The 15,430-nt window shown below is 35.2% G+C and overlaps 1 pseudogene; it reads left to right on the top strand.

Moving 5' to 3' along the window:
• The first annotated feature begins 11,599 nt into the window (after positions 1 to 11,599).
• LOC103954045 lies at positions 11,600 to 15,141 on the top strand (annotated as a pseudogene).
• Positions 15,142 to 15,430: the final 289 nt, after the last annotated feature.

The following is a 15,430-nucleotide window of genomic DNA, read 5'->3' as shown; positions in this document are numbered from 1 at the left end:
GTGATGAATTTCTATCGTCATGTAATCCATGTTTACTCGTAGTGTCCTTAGTTTATCTCCCCCAACTAATTCAGAGACATGAACGAATTATAAACGGGATTAGGCATGGATCATGATCATGTGCAATTCTGATTGATACAGCCTGCAGGTACAACTATGAAATAATAGAGTACGTTACCTCAATTTCTTGTTCTTCCCTTAGTTTTCAATGTTTTTCTATATATAAAAATAAAATAATAATAAAAAAAAGTAATTTTAGAAGACACCATTAGCATTTATAATTAGTTCAAGATTTCAAATTTTCAACCATACTAAACATACGTGAGCACATGGAAATTTCAATTATAAGCCAAATGATCACTTGGCGATGGGATTACTCTCGCATGCATACATCTATATAAACTTATATCCTTTTGATAATATATATATATATATATATATAATAAACACATGTACTAATTGAAGAACAAATTGCATGAGCATATTGCTAGCTTTTTTTTTTTTTGCTAGCCATATATGTGAACTTTTAAGTGCATAACTTTGTTGATAATATTTTAATGATATTTTCCTTCATTTGTTAGTGAGAGATCTTGAATTCTAATTTCGTGAATAGTAAGTTCGAAACTAATTTATTCCACCATAGTGTAACTATATCTTTGTATTAAAAAACTTGACAGATAATATTGGTTGACTTATTACATATACGAAACGTGTTTTATATTATATTATGCAAAAACTCTATAGATCCAGTCCAACAACTATCAAAGAAAACTAGAGCCCTAAAACCATCTTCAACTGATCTGGCCAGAGGGCCATAGGGCTAAAAATAGCCAAAAATGACACGAAAAACGTCTCCAATCAAGGATTAGGCCAAAGGACTTGTGACCCATTGGGCCAAAACCACCAAATCAGGCCAACGGACTAACCATGTCCAGCTAAGCTGATGAGCCCAGCCCACTTTTTTTCTTTTATTTTTTTTATTTTAAAAATCTTATTTTTTTCCTACACTATTTCTCATATACTTTTCATCATTTCATACTATCTTACCTCATTTTATTTCAATTCTCCACATTTTATTCTCTTCCAATAATCTTTCCTTTAATTTTTTCAATAATTTTCAAATGGCCACCTGTCACATCCCGGCTCGGGGCGGATAACTTCCCGGGCCCGCTCCACCACCGTAGCACGATATTGTCCGCTTTGGGCTTACCATTCTCTCACGGTTTTGTTTTTGGGAACTCACGAGCAACTTCCCAGTGGGTCACCCATCATGGGAGTGCTCTAGCCCCATTCTCGCTTAACTTCAAAGTTCTTACGGAACCCGAAGCCAGTGAGCTCCCAAAAGGCCTCGTGCTAGGTAGAGATGAGAATATACATTTAAGGATCACTCCCATGGGCGATGTAGGATCTTACAATCCACCCCCTTTAGGGGCCCGACGTCCTCATCGGCACACCACGGCCAAGGCTAGGCTCTGATACCAAATTGTCACATCCCGGCCCGAGACGGATCACTTCCCGAGCCCGCTCCACCACCGTAGCACGATATTGTCCGCTTTGGGCTTACCATTCCCTCACGGTTTTGTTTTTGGGAACTCACGAGCAATTTCCCAGTGGGTTACCCATCATGGGATTGCTCTGGCCCCTTCTCGCTTAACTTCAGAGTTCCTACGGAACCTGAAGCCAGTGAGCTCCCAAAAGGCCTCGTGCTAGGTAGAGATGGGAATATACATTTAAGGATCACTCCCCTGGGCGATGTGGGATCTTACACCACCTCTTTCAATAATCTTTCAATATGTCCGAAAATTTTATTTTAATATGGTAGTTTAATTAAATTAATCATATTAATTCAATTAAAATAATAATTTATGCTTGGCCTATGACCCTTTTTGGCCCCTCGGTTGGAGATGGTTTTTTGTCAAAAAGCTATGTTTGGCCTATAGCCCTTTGGCCCCCTCAGTTGGAGATGATATGAAATATAGTCTGACACTATTCATTAAATATATAATTTCTTTAAGGGCTCTCTTTAGCCCTATAGCCCTCCAAGAAATTATATTTTAATGAACAGTGTCATGTCATATTTCATACCATCTCTAACCGAGGGGGGCCCAAGGGTCATAGGTCAAGCATAATTTATTATTTTAATTGAATTAATATGGTTGATTAAATTAAACTAACATATTAAAATAAGGTATTCAGACATATTTTGAGTGTCATTTGTCACGAAATGAATAAGCCTTCGGATTTCGTATCTTTATATAATCTCAATAATTTTGTGGATAGGATTTTGAGTGACACGTGTTGCTGACATGAGTAACTCTCCCAATTTCTTATCTTTATGTAATCTCAATAATTTTTCGGATAGGACTTTCGAGTGACACGTGCGTTAAAGTGAAAAATATGTGAGAAATGGTGTAGGAATGACTTAGGTATTCATAGGAAAAAAATTAGATTTTTTTTTTTTTAAATTCGTCATACAAAAAATTCAAATTCCAACGATAACCTGACAGCTTGCTAGCTGACGCCTAGTAGTCGTTGGCATTTAAATGGGCCGAGCTGGAGGGCTGGTAAAATGTTAAGCTTGACATTCTGGCGTTGGAGGGTTGGGCTGGCTGTAAATGGCCAGCATGCTGGCCTAATTTGAGGGTTTGCCCCGGTGTGCCCCACAAACCTTTTGGTCTAGCCTTCGGTTGGAGATAATTTTCGTGTAATTCCGAGTTATTTTTAGCCCTATAACTCTTTGACCGGATCGGTTGGAGATGGCCTAAGATCAAATTCTGACCATCGTCAAAGAAAATTGGACGATTATTAGATTGAATCTAAAAATTTTAAGTGGCACCCTTGTAATCGGTTTGTAATTGTGCTTTTGTTTAATGGATTATCGCTAGCGCTTCGGTTCCCAAAAAAAAAAAAAAAAAACCTCTAAGTGGAGGAGTATTAATTATATGAACCCCCTTCACCTTATATAAAAACTCTATAAGATTGAAGTCAAACATAAGCTATGTATATATAAAATAAATCAACTTGGGTGACTATTTGCAATATTATCAGTATGACACTGGCTGCATTCAATGTCAACCAACAAACACAACTTGTTTGAAGGGGTGTGCTATATGATGCCATGCATCATCAAGTTCTATAAAGATAACTTTGGAAGCAAGTGGCTGTGGGGTCTCTGCAAGACTGTCACCACACCACGCATATGACAAGCAAACACCCACACGTATAGGGTGGGTCGAGCATAGGCTTATAGCATCTCTAAGAGTTGAGCAGAAATTTTCTTTAGAAATGTCATTTGCTAATTTATTTGGCTCTTTTAGTTTACGTTACGTTTAACTGTAGTGGTGGACAAAATATTGACGATATTATCCACAACTATATGCAACTACATATTGACATCTGTAAGTTTATATTAATGAAATAATACTGACAAGATATTAATTGTTATTTAGCCTGTTTTTATGACATGTTGGCATTTTAAAAACTACAATGTAGATAAACTTTATATGTATTATGTATAAGATGTATAAGTACAAAGGGGTTTTTCTCCTAGCTAGTTGTTATTAACTACATTGCAGCAATTGAGAAATTAAAAGAAAACGAAGAAGAGAATAGGAGTGAAATCTGTGTATTGAATACAGAATGAACGTCTCAAAGTTACAAATGAAACTTACGGAGAAAAACAAGTTAGAGAGCACTAGATCATCTGCTATAACAAACTTACTAACAAAAACCTATACATATTGAGCTGATCAAATCCAATTCACTTATAATCTAACCACTCAATCACAAGCTAATACTTGTAAATAGTTGTCCATTTGGAGAGATTTTTCAGTGTGGAACATAGAGTGGTACACCACGTGACACTATACACGTGATGAGATACTTGTGTTAAAAAATTAACTTGAAAATAAAATTTTCCTCTAGTTATATAATAACACGTAGTATATCACTCGTGTTTCGAGCACAATAAAAAATTTATGGTCTCTTTGAGGACATTACAGTGTACTGTTAGATATATGTCAACAATCTGTGATAAAATTATATATGCTAATAAATAATAAATGCGAATAGGAAATTAACAGAGTATGAACAAAACAAAAATTAAAACAGACAACTTGAAGATCAAGGCATACGTACCGCAATGTCCTTGAAACAGAAATTTCGTCCCTACTCAGTGCTTGTTGTTCTACGGACGTCTGCTTCACCATGATTCAACGATCAAGTTAAAATTCTAGCACCGGAAAACTTAACTTTTGGAAAATTTATGTGTGATTCTCTCAGTAAGAAGGTGTAGGAATGTAGAAGAGGAATTTGATAATTTTTTTGTGTTCAAAATGCCATGCAGATGAATGTATAAATAGTGGGATTATGTTTGTTCGCAACAGGTATGAGAATGAGATTTGACTGTTGGGAGACATCTCTTCATAGGGGTGTTGTACTCTCTGCGTTTTTCAAATGGCTTCAGACTTCATATGAAAAGATGAGTCTGTTAAAAAATAATTTAATTAAATTCGAAATTAATTAAAAATAATAATTAAATAAATAATTATTATTATATATTAATTATCAATTAATTAGTACACCCCAAAGTCCAATCCCAAGGTTGAGCCCAATTTCATTCTCAAATGTCCATTATTCCAATCACTAGCTATAAGAGACAAAACCTTATAAAGTGAGGAAACCAATTAGAAATGGCCAATGTGAGATAATGAAATTTCTACTCAAAATTTTCAACATGTACATGTGTTCGAAATTTTTCAGAGAACCCTTTTTTCACTCTTTTACTTGGTTTATGTTTCAAAAACTGACTCGGTCGCGATTTTGACAAGCTCTTTGATGCGTACGTGCTGACTTGATTGACAAGTTATTGTGTTTATGGATTGGAAAATGAACTGGGATCAAATCTAATTCCCAGACATTGAAACTTAGTTTCTTGGTAAATACCCTTGAAAATTATAGAAACACTTGAAAATTAACCAAGACCAGATGGGTCCCCATGAATGACATTGAAGAGGTTGAAACAACGTCAACGATCATGACACCACCCCCTTACCGACTACCATGTAGATGGATAAGAACTCTTTGTGTTGTGTTCGGTGCTACGAAAAATTATGCTCAAAATATAATATTAATGTTGTTCTATTCATATATATTTTTACTTTTCACGCAGTCTTGTTAGTTTTTGTCAATGATTTTCTAATTCATTTAATTTAACAGTCAAAATTGAGAAATTTGTGTGTGAAGTAAAAATCGATGTCTAAATAGCACTAACCCTTGTTAATTTATGCATTAATAATATAGAATGAATAATTATGCGTGTCATGTAATATAGTAAGTGAACTAATAACATCTAAAGATCACATCCTACTGTATATATTTCCAGTCAGTGGTCCAAGTCAATTAATCCATATTTTGCTTTAGTCACCTTCCAATATTAATAAGTTCAAGCTATATATATGTGTGTGTGTGTGTGTGTGTGATGTGCATATTGAGATGAGAATATTTTCTTCGTAGGTCATATGTGGTAAGTAATCGGTAATGTGTATTAAGGTCAAACTTGCCAGTGCGCTTCTGGACCGGTTGGACCGGCAGGATCAACCATGACCCACCAAATTTCAAAAAGCCAAATCCAGCAAACGTCAACCTAGAACAATCACTTTTAATCATCGAAAAGCGGAGGCAGAATAATTTACAAGTCGAGCTGACTTTTACTTGGTCCGCATTCCTACTACTACGTAAGACCACCATAATGTTTTGATGCAGCAATATTTACGTCGGTGCTGTCCGATACTACTCAGTTAGAAACGCGTTTTTTTTCTTTGTTTCTTTGGGACTTTTGAAAAGTATGGGAGGGGAGCTTAGATTTTACTGGGAGTGCTGAAAGGGCACAAACAATTAAGCAGTCAAAGCTTGGCAATATATATATATATATATATATGCCCTCTATGCAAAGTGATTTTTATTTATTTGAAAAAAAATGGAGTTTAGATGTTGGACTTACTTCACAACGAACTTCAACAATCAGAATCATTTATTTTGTAAGTCTCGATTTATAGATTATCTTTACAAAAATTCAATTTAATCTGAAATCATTTGCTTATTTAAATGCTTTATATGTGTGTGTGTATATATATAGATAGAGTATGTATGTACCGTATGTAGCATGCAGCATATAGCTATATATATATATATAGAGAGAGAGAGAGAGAGAGAGAGGGAGAGAGAGAGAGAGAGAGAGAGAGAGCAGCTGTCAAATAATATTTTTTGAACCTGCGTGCTCTCCAGCTATGTTGTTATGGTCTATGACGGTTACTTACCACCTCAGCTTAATTAGGGATGTATTATTGCTATTTGGATAGCAATTAGGAAGATGTTATATTATTGTTCATCGGATTAGTAAATAGGAAGACTTTTATTTGTTAATTAGGCACCATGCACATAGTTTCCTATGTAACCCCAACTCCATTGAAATGAAAAGGAACACAGTTTTATGGTTGGTATGAAATGGAGATATACCATTTTCATTAGATCTCAACTCATAATTACATTGACACCTAATTATAACTTTGTAACTAATCAAGAAGGAGATGGAAGCTATTGTTAGTAAGAAAAAAAATTCCAAAGCGAAATTACTTGTATACCTAATTCTTAAGACAATGTGATTGATTTACTTTTCTTTATAATTTTTTTTTTTTTTGTAATTATTATGATTCTTAGTTAATTGTATTAGGTTACTTTGCTTTTTTGCATACGTTATATATACCCTTGCAGTGTGACGAATAACACTATCGTAAAATTTTACCACGCAAAGGTTTGTTGGTATAATTCTATAACAATGTGTTACAAATTAAATCTAATGCTCTATAACCCACTAACATATATGTACTTAAGCATTTTTAGGCATCTTTATGATTATCTAGGGCAGGGTAGCTTAAGCTTTGGCTTAAGTATTAATTTCCTCTAAGATTTTAGAGTCATAACACATGGAAAAATGACATATCTCTAGTTGTTGTTGTTGTATGAAAGTTCAGTTCTTGAATTTATATACATGTATGCATGTGTAATCAGAAACCAGTCATGTATATATTATTTAGATCCCTAACATTAGGCGAGCTAAGTGATTATATATTACAATCCTTAACAAGAAAATAATGTGGACGCGCGTATAGTCTATAGCCAATGTAGTAGCTACATTGATCTACATATGATTGCAATTTGCAAAACAAGTGATGGAGAGTGAAAATAAACAATAATTAGCTACAAAATTAATATGTACAACACTGGGAAGGCGGAAAATTTTCTAGTATGATAGAAACACAATCCATTTGTATAATATTTAGTGTACTATAGTGTGCTTTCCGCATATTGAAAAATCTATTCGGGAGCAGACTGTCATGGGATTTAGTTGTCTGGGTATTGGGTATGTATGTACCACTCATACCAGGCAGCACATCGTGGTTGACTAACAAGCCAACAAGTGTACTTGATGCACCAGTAGTCGGCGAGTCCACAGCTTGTACGGTGCAAAGTACCCTTCACCTTGCATGTGCATGGAGATCCGAAAGTGATGACAGTTGGAGGTGACGATGTTATGTCTGATTCACTTTGATTTTTCAATAATTTAATCTTAATTAGCTAATAACTAGGGTTTTAGACGGACCAAAATCATAAAGGCTATATTTTGGGGTTGGGGGTGACTTTTGACTTATTAGGGTTTCGAAAACAAGTACAAAACCAAACTAAAAACAACTGCGCAGTATTTAAGGACGAGGATTTGTTAAGTGGTTCCATTTTCTGACAAACACGTTCCCGATTACAAAAAGTGAGTTCTACAAGGCTATTTTATGTTCATTTTACAGATCAGATATATATGTGCCAAACTAATGGTACATATATTTTAAAACCTCCATATCCGGAAGGAAGGAAAAAAATCTATATCGGTTTGCGTTTAAATACACTGAGATCTCTTATGGATTTGTTAGAACATAAATCTTATATAATATATTGTTGATTGTGAGCCCCTCATATTACCATTGATTATGATGATACACGCTGAAACCCCAAGTATTTGCCTTATTTGGTGGTTTGTATTGGATTCGATTTCAAATCTTGTTCGATTTGAAGTTATAAGATGAAATAGACATGACATAAATTTATCTCTTCCACATTAATAAGATTGGAAATGAAAATTTTCTTATCTCTAATTCATTTTTTACCTTCAATTTAAAAAAAATTAAAAGTTGACATCCATTTTTTGCTTTAGTATACTTTCATGCAGTGTCATTCAAAACCAAATGAGGACATAGGATATATCGACTTTAACACTTCCATATGAGTTTATGCAGAGCATAAATGAAACAACTTGCCAAAAATTTGTATCCATTTTTCATGATATTATGCATGAATCAGATATATCATGGCGAATTATTCAGAAAAAATTGAGTGCAAGTATTAAACTATAAGGTTGTGGTATGTGGAAAATGAGAAAGCATTTTCTTTCCCATGTTTGAATGAAAAACACAACAATGCTCTATAAAATGATTTGAAATGTTGATAATTAATAACATTTCCCAAATCAAACCCTTTATTTTTCTTTTGGTTACATCGATCGCATCGACCTCCTACTACAAAGTAGTTGAGACTTGGGAAGGGCAGATCTTCTTAACATTTAAATTTCATCTAATTGAAAGCAACATTTTTTAGAGTTTTCATACGGAACTTTTGTATTGAGTTCATGAACTTCGTATACCTAGCTGTCAATGGGTATAACATATTTCAGAGATATATATTTTTTGTTGGTGATAGTACGTACAGCCTACTGGTGTATGATACTTTACTAATTCATATGCTTTTGTAGACCACTTCCAACCCCACCGGCACACACCGCACCCCCCCCAACCACCCACCCTCCCCCCCCCCCCCCCCCCCCCCCCCCCCCCCCCCAAAACACAAAAACAAACACACACACACACACACGTATATAAACTAGGGTTTTTCGGCTACGCGTATATGCACTTTACATGGTTATTCTACGTATGCATGCAATAAAATAATTAAACTTTGATGTGGATAGAAGTTTAAAAATATATAGTACTTCTCATTGAACTAATAAAATCCAGTCAAACGAATCCCTTTGTTGGCCATTAGAGGGCAGATATTCAAAAGTTGTATATATGTCCAATGGCAGGAAAATTAGCACACAAGTTTGGCTTCATTAGCCATGGCAACAACATACTGTTTCCTTTTTTTCTTCCAATCGTTTTGGTATAAAAGAAAGTGTAGTACTATTCATATACCTATTTTTACGTCTCACACATATCTCTCAATTTTCAGCCGTCGGATCAAATGAGTTAAAGAAGATTAATAGCAAAAAATTAATAACGGTGTGTGAGATAACGATGAGTGTGTGGATAATACCATCCTAAAAGAAATGACTTTGATTTGGAAGGCACAAGTTTCAATACATGATTACGGCTCGAACCATTGAATATATATATATCGTTCAAGACACAAAGAGTGATTAGTGTTATACTAATTATTTATTAATAATTAACTAGCTAATGCTTGAACATTATGGTGTATACATATACACAAACACATATATCCTTGTTAATCTTTTTTAAAATAGTAAATGCAACATCCTACCCCCTCTCCTTATTATAAATAATATCGTTTGTTCAAAAAAAAAAAAAAAAAAGTAAATACAACACAAAAAGCACACATTTATATGTATCTCACATTGATTATTAGTTGGGTATAAAGTAGGTTGGCATAAATTATATAGAAATGTATCGTACCAAAATACATGCAAAATACATATAGTATCGTACATAAATCATATATGTATTTTTCACACAGACAGCCTATCTATGTTTAGTTTTTTTTATCCTTGGACAGATAATATATATGCATTTGTAATAATTAAAGATCCATATATTGCATAAGCTTGACTGCTTCTTGTATATGTGGATATTAAACAAAACACAAGCTTTAGACTTTTGAAGGGAGTTTTTGTTGTTATTAAACCATCAAACCCCTTTTGCATTTTGGTATATTCAAGTCAACTTGTGGGACATATATAGCTCTAACTTAAGAAGCGAATGCATGGAAGTTTCAAAGACTTTGAGCTTTCACTTTCGAATAAATATATATACATATATATAGAACAAATTCAATAGAGACCAATATGATTAACACAACAATGCAAATTAATATAGTCTAACAACTCATCATATCCATCCAAAACACTACACATCACCCATCAAACCAACTAATTAAATGCCAATTAGCTAGCTCCCTCTGATTAATCAGCATCACAATTTATGTATGATTAGATAGAGAGCGATGTTATTTAGAAACACATTAATTAACACACGCTAATACAAGCAAAACTTATATACAACAAAAAAAATTCACCATATTAAAGCACGTATTAACAAATGCCGCCAATTAAAAGCTTGCGAGTTAAGCAACGCTACCCATATTACTTGGAGGTACGACGGTTCTATATAATGACATAAGTGCTGTCGACTATATGTGAAAATCATTCCCACTTTGTAAATTAACTATGATTTCAAGTGAAACAGACTGATATATTGTATATAAACAATAAATTATGTGTTAGTTTCCATGAAAATTAGGTTATATATAATATATAGTTCTTATAACTAATTACTTAATTATAATGGAAGAGTGCAAGAAAAGATTGCACCGTGTTCCGTGGTTAACTTAACCAATTGTTCAATATTTAAGATCGAAACATCACTATGACTACAAGTCTACAAGTAATCTTTGTTAAATATAATTCATACTTAATTTGTACAAAAACAACTATATATGTCGGGAAATTGTGTTACGCGTATATAGGGCTTGTTTAAGTTAGGATGAAGTCAAAGACTTATATTTCCTTGAAAAAAGAGGATAACTAGGTGACAAGTCACGGTTATCCACCCCTTTTGGGTCTAGAGAGGCTATGATGAATTTCACCCTACCCGTGGCCACAGTCAAGCAAATTCACCAGTTTGGAGCATCGAACCCGGAACCCCCACAGTTTGTTTGTCTATTGGGTAGTTGCAGTCCGCGTCCTTACCACTGGACCACTTGATGTGGTTATAAAATCAAAAACTTAAAGTAACGCTAGTTCAACTAACATGAAAAAAAATTAAAATAGTAGATATTAATCGAAACAATTTTTAGACTTTTTTATTTTAATTGACGTGATACTGTTTTATTTGTTTGTGTATATGTAACTTCTTCGTGACCTTCATTTTAGTCTATTTAGAACGAGTAATATGTTGTTTTGTTTTGTCATTTGTATGGAGTTTGGGGCACATACAATATTTGCCTACATGGTCAAGTATCAAAATTATTATTTGTATATGAATTCTTACAATTTCTTAGAAAGAGGGAAGAAGGAAGAGAAAATAGAGATACTAAATTGTTTAATGTTTAATCACAAGAATATAAAGTCTAAAAACCAAAACAACAAACAAACAAAGACATAAATTAAAGTTTTTGGGTAGAACAAAAAAAGTTTTAGAAGAAAATGAAAATGCTTTCAAAATTCGGTTCTTTTCCCAGTAAACCCCCCATGATCACGTGGTTGGAAAATGGACGCTCCCTCTCTCCTCTGTGTAAACTCTCTCTCTCTCTCTCTCTCTCTCCCCCCTATATATTATGCATCAATGGAAGGTAGAGTTTGAAAAGCACAAGAGCTTTGTAAGCAAGGAAGAAAGAGAGAAACTAACTCCTTTTTAATCCAAACGAACCCTCTCAAACCAAACCAATCAAACCCTCTCACTCACCATTCAAATTCCAAACATTCACTTCTATTTTTACACAAAAATCTGTTTCTGCTCCTTCGTTGGCTCGCAAAATCCTCCTTTTAAGGTAACAATGCCCCGCTTTTAATCTATACATAATTTCCCTTTTTGCTCTTCTTTTTCTACTTCTCAGTTTGTTTGCTGTTTGGTCAGTAAAAAGGAGTTAAAAATGGTAAAAGTCTCATTCTTGGATGAAAGTTAGGATTTTTATGCTGTTTTGATGAAATGGGTTTTCTGGGTTTGCTCTTGATTTCATGGAGATGTGCTTGTTTTTTTCATTGATTTTGTGACCTTTTCTGTTGTATACTTAATATTCTTGTAGTTTTTGTGGATCTGATCTTATGGTGGGTTTGTCTGATGGGTTCTTGTTCATGTTGGGATAATTTAACTGCATGCTTACACCGACAACAGCTCGATTTACGTTCATTCATGCTTTTATGCTGTATAATGGGTCAACTGATATGAAACTAAAGCTCGTTCTTTTTGTTCTCTCAGGAGTTTGAATTGTCTGGGTTGCTAAAACCGAATGGGAATTTCTTTTCTTGCCCATTTTCGCAGCACAGTGATTTGGAAAGTGGGTTGGATTCGATAATTGTGAAGTCCATAAGCTTTGGAGACAATGAAGATAAAACTCCGGCCAGATCAGTTAGTTTCAATGGTGGTGATGCAGAACCCACAATAATGAAATCCTTGGGTTCCGGAAGGATGACACTTGAAACTTCTGTTAGCTTTAAAGGCAGAGACTTGGAGAAAATGATGTTGCTCAAGGTTCCTTCGTTAGAAAAGAGCATGACCGTTGCATCAGTCAGCCCTCTCAGCAAAGAAATGAACGTTCCCTCCCCAAGGTCAGATAGTCCTCTGGTGATGATCCAGCCCTTGCAACTTTTGGATCCCGCCAGCCCCAAACACATGGCCGCAATTAAATTGCAGAAAGTATACAAAAGTTTTCGAACCAGACGAAAGTTAGCAGATTGTGCAGTTCTTGTTGAACAGAGCTGGTATGCATTTTATCATCATGCTCTAATCTTTCTGTTTTATTAAAAAAAATTAATGTGCTTTTATCTTATTAATGTTTAAATTCTTTGAAATAATGTAGGTGGAAGCTATTAGATTTTGCTGAGCTCAAGCGGAGTTCTATATCATTCTTTGAAATTGAGAAAAATGAAACTGCCATGTCGCGTTGGTCTAGAGCAAGGACCAGAGCCGCCAAGGTAAAATTTGAACAGATTGTATACTTACACTTCAAGTTTCTCATAATCTTTTCAGAAAAACTAAGTATTTCTTTGTCACTGCAGGTTGGGAAAGGTCTATCAAAGAATGAAAAGGCACAAAAGCTTGCTTTGCAGCATTGGCTTGAGGCGGTAAGTTGATTGCATTTGACTGTCAATTTTGTTCTTCTTCTATCTGTTATGACTCGAGCCATTACTGATCTCGATTCTTTGTTATTGATTAACAACAGATTGATCCAAGGCATCGGTATGGACATAACCTGCACTTTTACTACGTTGAATGGCTTCACTGTCAGAGTAGAGAACCGTTCTTCTACTGGCTAGACATAGGTGAAGGGAAGGAAGTAAATCTTATTGAAAAATGCCCTCGATCGAAACTTCAACAGCAGTGTATCAAGTACCTTGGACCGGTGAGCCTTTATGTCCTTATCCTTATTGATAATCCTTTAATCTGTTTGTTCTCCCATTTTGTTTACTGATTTTTGTTCTGCTCAATGTAGATGGAAAGAATGGCCTATGAAGTTGTTGTGGAGGATGGAAAATTCTTCTACAAACAATCAGGGGAGCTTCTCCATACAACCGGAGAATCCGATGATACCAAATGGATTTTCGTTCTTAGTGCTTCTAGAACCTTATATGTTGGCAAGAAAAAGAAGGGGATGTTTCAACATTCAAGTTTTTTGGCTGGAGGAGCCACATCTGCTGCCGGGAGATTAGTTGTTGAAAACGGCATCCTTAATGGTATGGCTAGAATACACACTACTCATAAAATTTTCCTTCTCTTTGCATACATACCATTGTTTAGATATTTTGATTTTTTCTAACGTTGATTTATTGTGAATTTCTACAGGCAGTTTGGCCTCACAGTGGTCACTATCGGCCTACAGAAGAAAATTTCAGAGACTTTGTCTCGTTCCTTGAAGAGAACAATGTGGATCTCAAAGATGTTAAGGTATAAATTAAGAAAATTTTATGTTCTGATTTAATAGGTTTCAAGAGAAAACTATCGGAATATTTATCCTAAAAAGCTCGCTTTTCTGTATTTTCAGTTAAGTCCAGTTGATGAGGAAGAGGAGAGTTCACTTAGCAAGAAAAGAAGCAGTGCTCATATTAGATGCAACTCATCTGAAGAGGACTTGATCCCAAATGTATGTGATTTAAAGGCTGAAGAGACCATTGACGAAGATTGATTCCGGAGGAGACTCACTCAATAGGACAAGCTGCTGCAATCGAATCTCATATGTCAAGTCGTCTCCGCTGTCTTAGCAGAAAATTGTCTAATCTTGCAATACCAAACAGGAAAGGTATTTGGAGAAGGTAGAGAGCGCAACTCAACCCGCTGGTTCAAGTTGCAGCGGTATTCCAGTAGAAACTCCAGTTGATGGTTATGAAACGGTGGATGAAACTCTCCCATCAGAACAGGATTACATGGTTTCAAAGAAGAACTTGTTTGACGAAAACAATGATGAGACCAAGGGAGAAGCCATTCCTCAAGAATCAATTCTCAAAAGGATTAACTCACACAAAGGAATGAAATCATTCCAACTGGGAAGGCAGTTGTCATGCAAATGGACAACGGGAGCTGGACCTCGCATTGGCTGTGTCAGGGACTATCCCTCGGAGCTCCAGTTCCGAGCTTTGGAGCATGTGAACTTGTCTCCAAGAAGTGCTGCCCGTTCGAGGTCATACTTCTCTCCTCGGACCACCAGCGCGCTGAGTCCAAGGGTGTTGACACCGGCACAATGTGGCGGGGAGATGGAAGCACGCATAAGCTCCCCAGCACTTGAAAGGGTGAAGCTTTCTTTAAAAAGCATTAACCTTTCTAGAACTCAGTCATCCCAACTATCTACAGGAAGTACAGCAACCGCCATTGCTAATGTCTCATGACTGAAAAATGTAGATTCATATATTTATTTATTCTTTTGTGAATAGAAAAGATGACAAAGCAATTCTTTATCAGTCTTTTCCTACGCAAATCATGTATAAATTTATTTTTCATTAGTTCATCTTGTACAAAAGGAGACTGACAAATCCTATAATTTTGGTGGGTTTGACGCCCTTTTAATACAAATTATTCATTTTTTTCTTGACTAGTTGTGTTTGACACTAATCATGAAATGTGTTAATGTTCTTGTTCAAAGCTCATTTAGATCTTAGAGATTTTTATTTTTTACAATGATAGCGTTAGTGGATTAAATTGTTAAATGTTAGAGGGGTGGAAATCGGTGGAGATCGAACTTTTATCAAAATGTATAGACATTATTTCTTCGCACCACTACAGTAGAACATTTTGTCTTCCATTTTTACTCTGAATAAAGCCCATTGCTTAACTCCAATGTTTGTACAAACCATTCTCACCAAGAACTCACATACACTCGT

Source organism: the organism of the source record quoted next, unplaced genomic scaffold (assembly GCF_019419815.1).
Source record: "Pyrus x bretschneideri cultivar Hongxiangsu unplaced genomic scaffold, Pyrus_bretschneideri_v1 Contig51, whole genome shotgun sequence".
In the NCBI taxonomy this organism is placed as follows: Eukaryota; Viridiplantae; Streptophyta; class Magnoliopsida; order Rosales; family Rosaceae; genus Pyrus; species Pyrus x bretschneideri.
The sequence above is the reverse complement of the archived record's forward strand: the minus strand, read 5'-3'. Positions and strand labels throughout refer to the sequence as shown.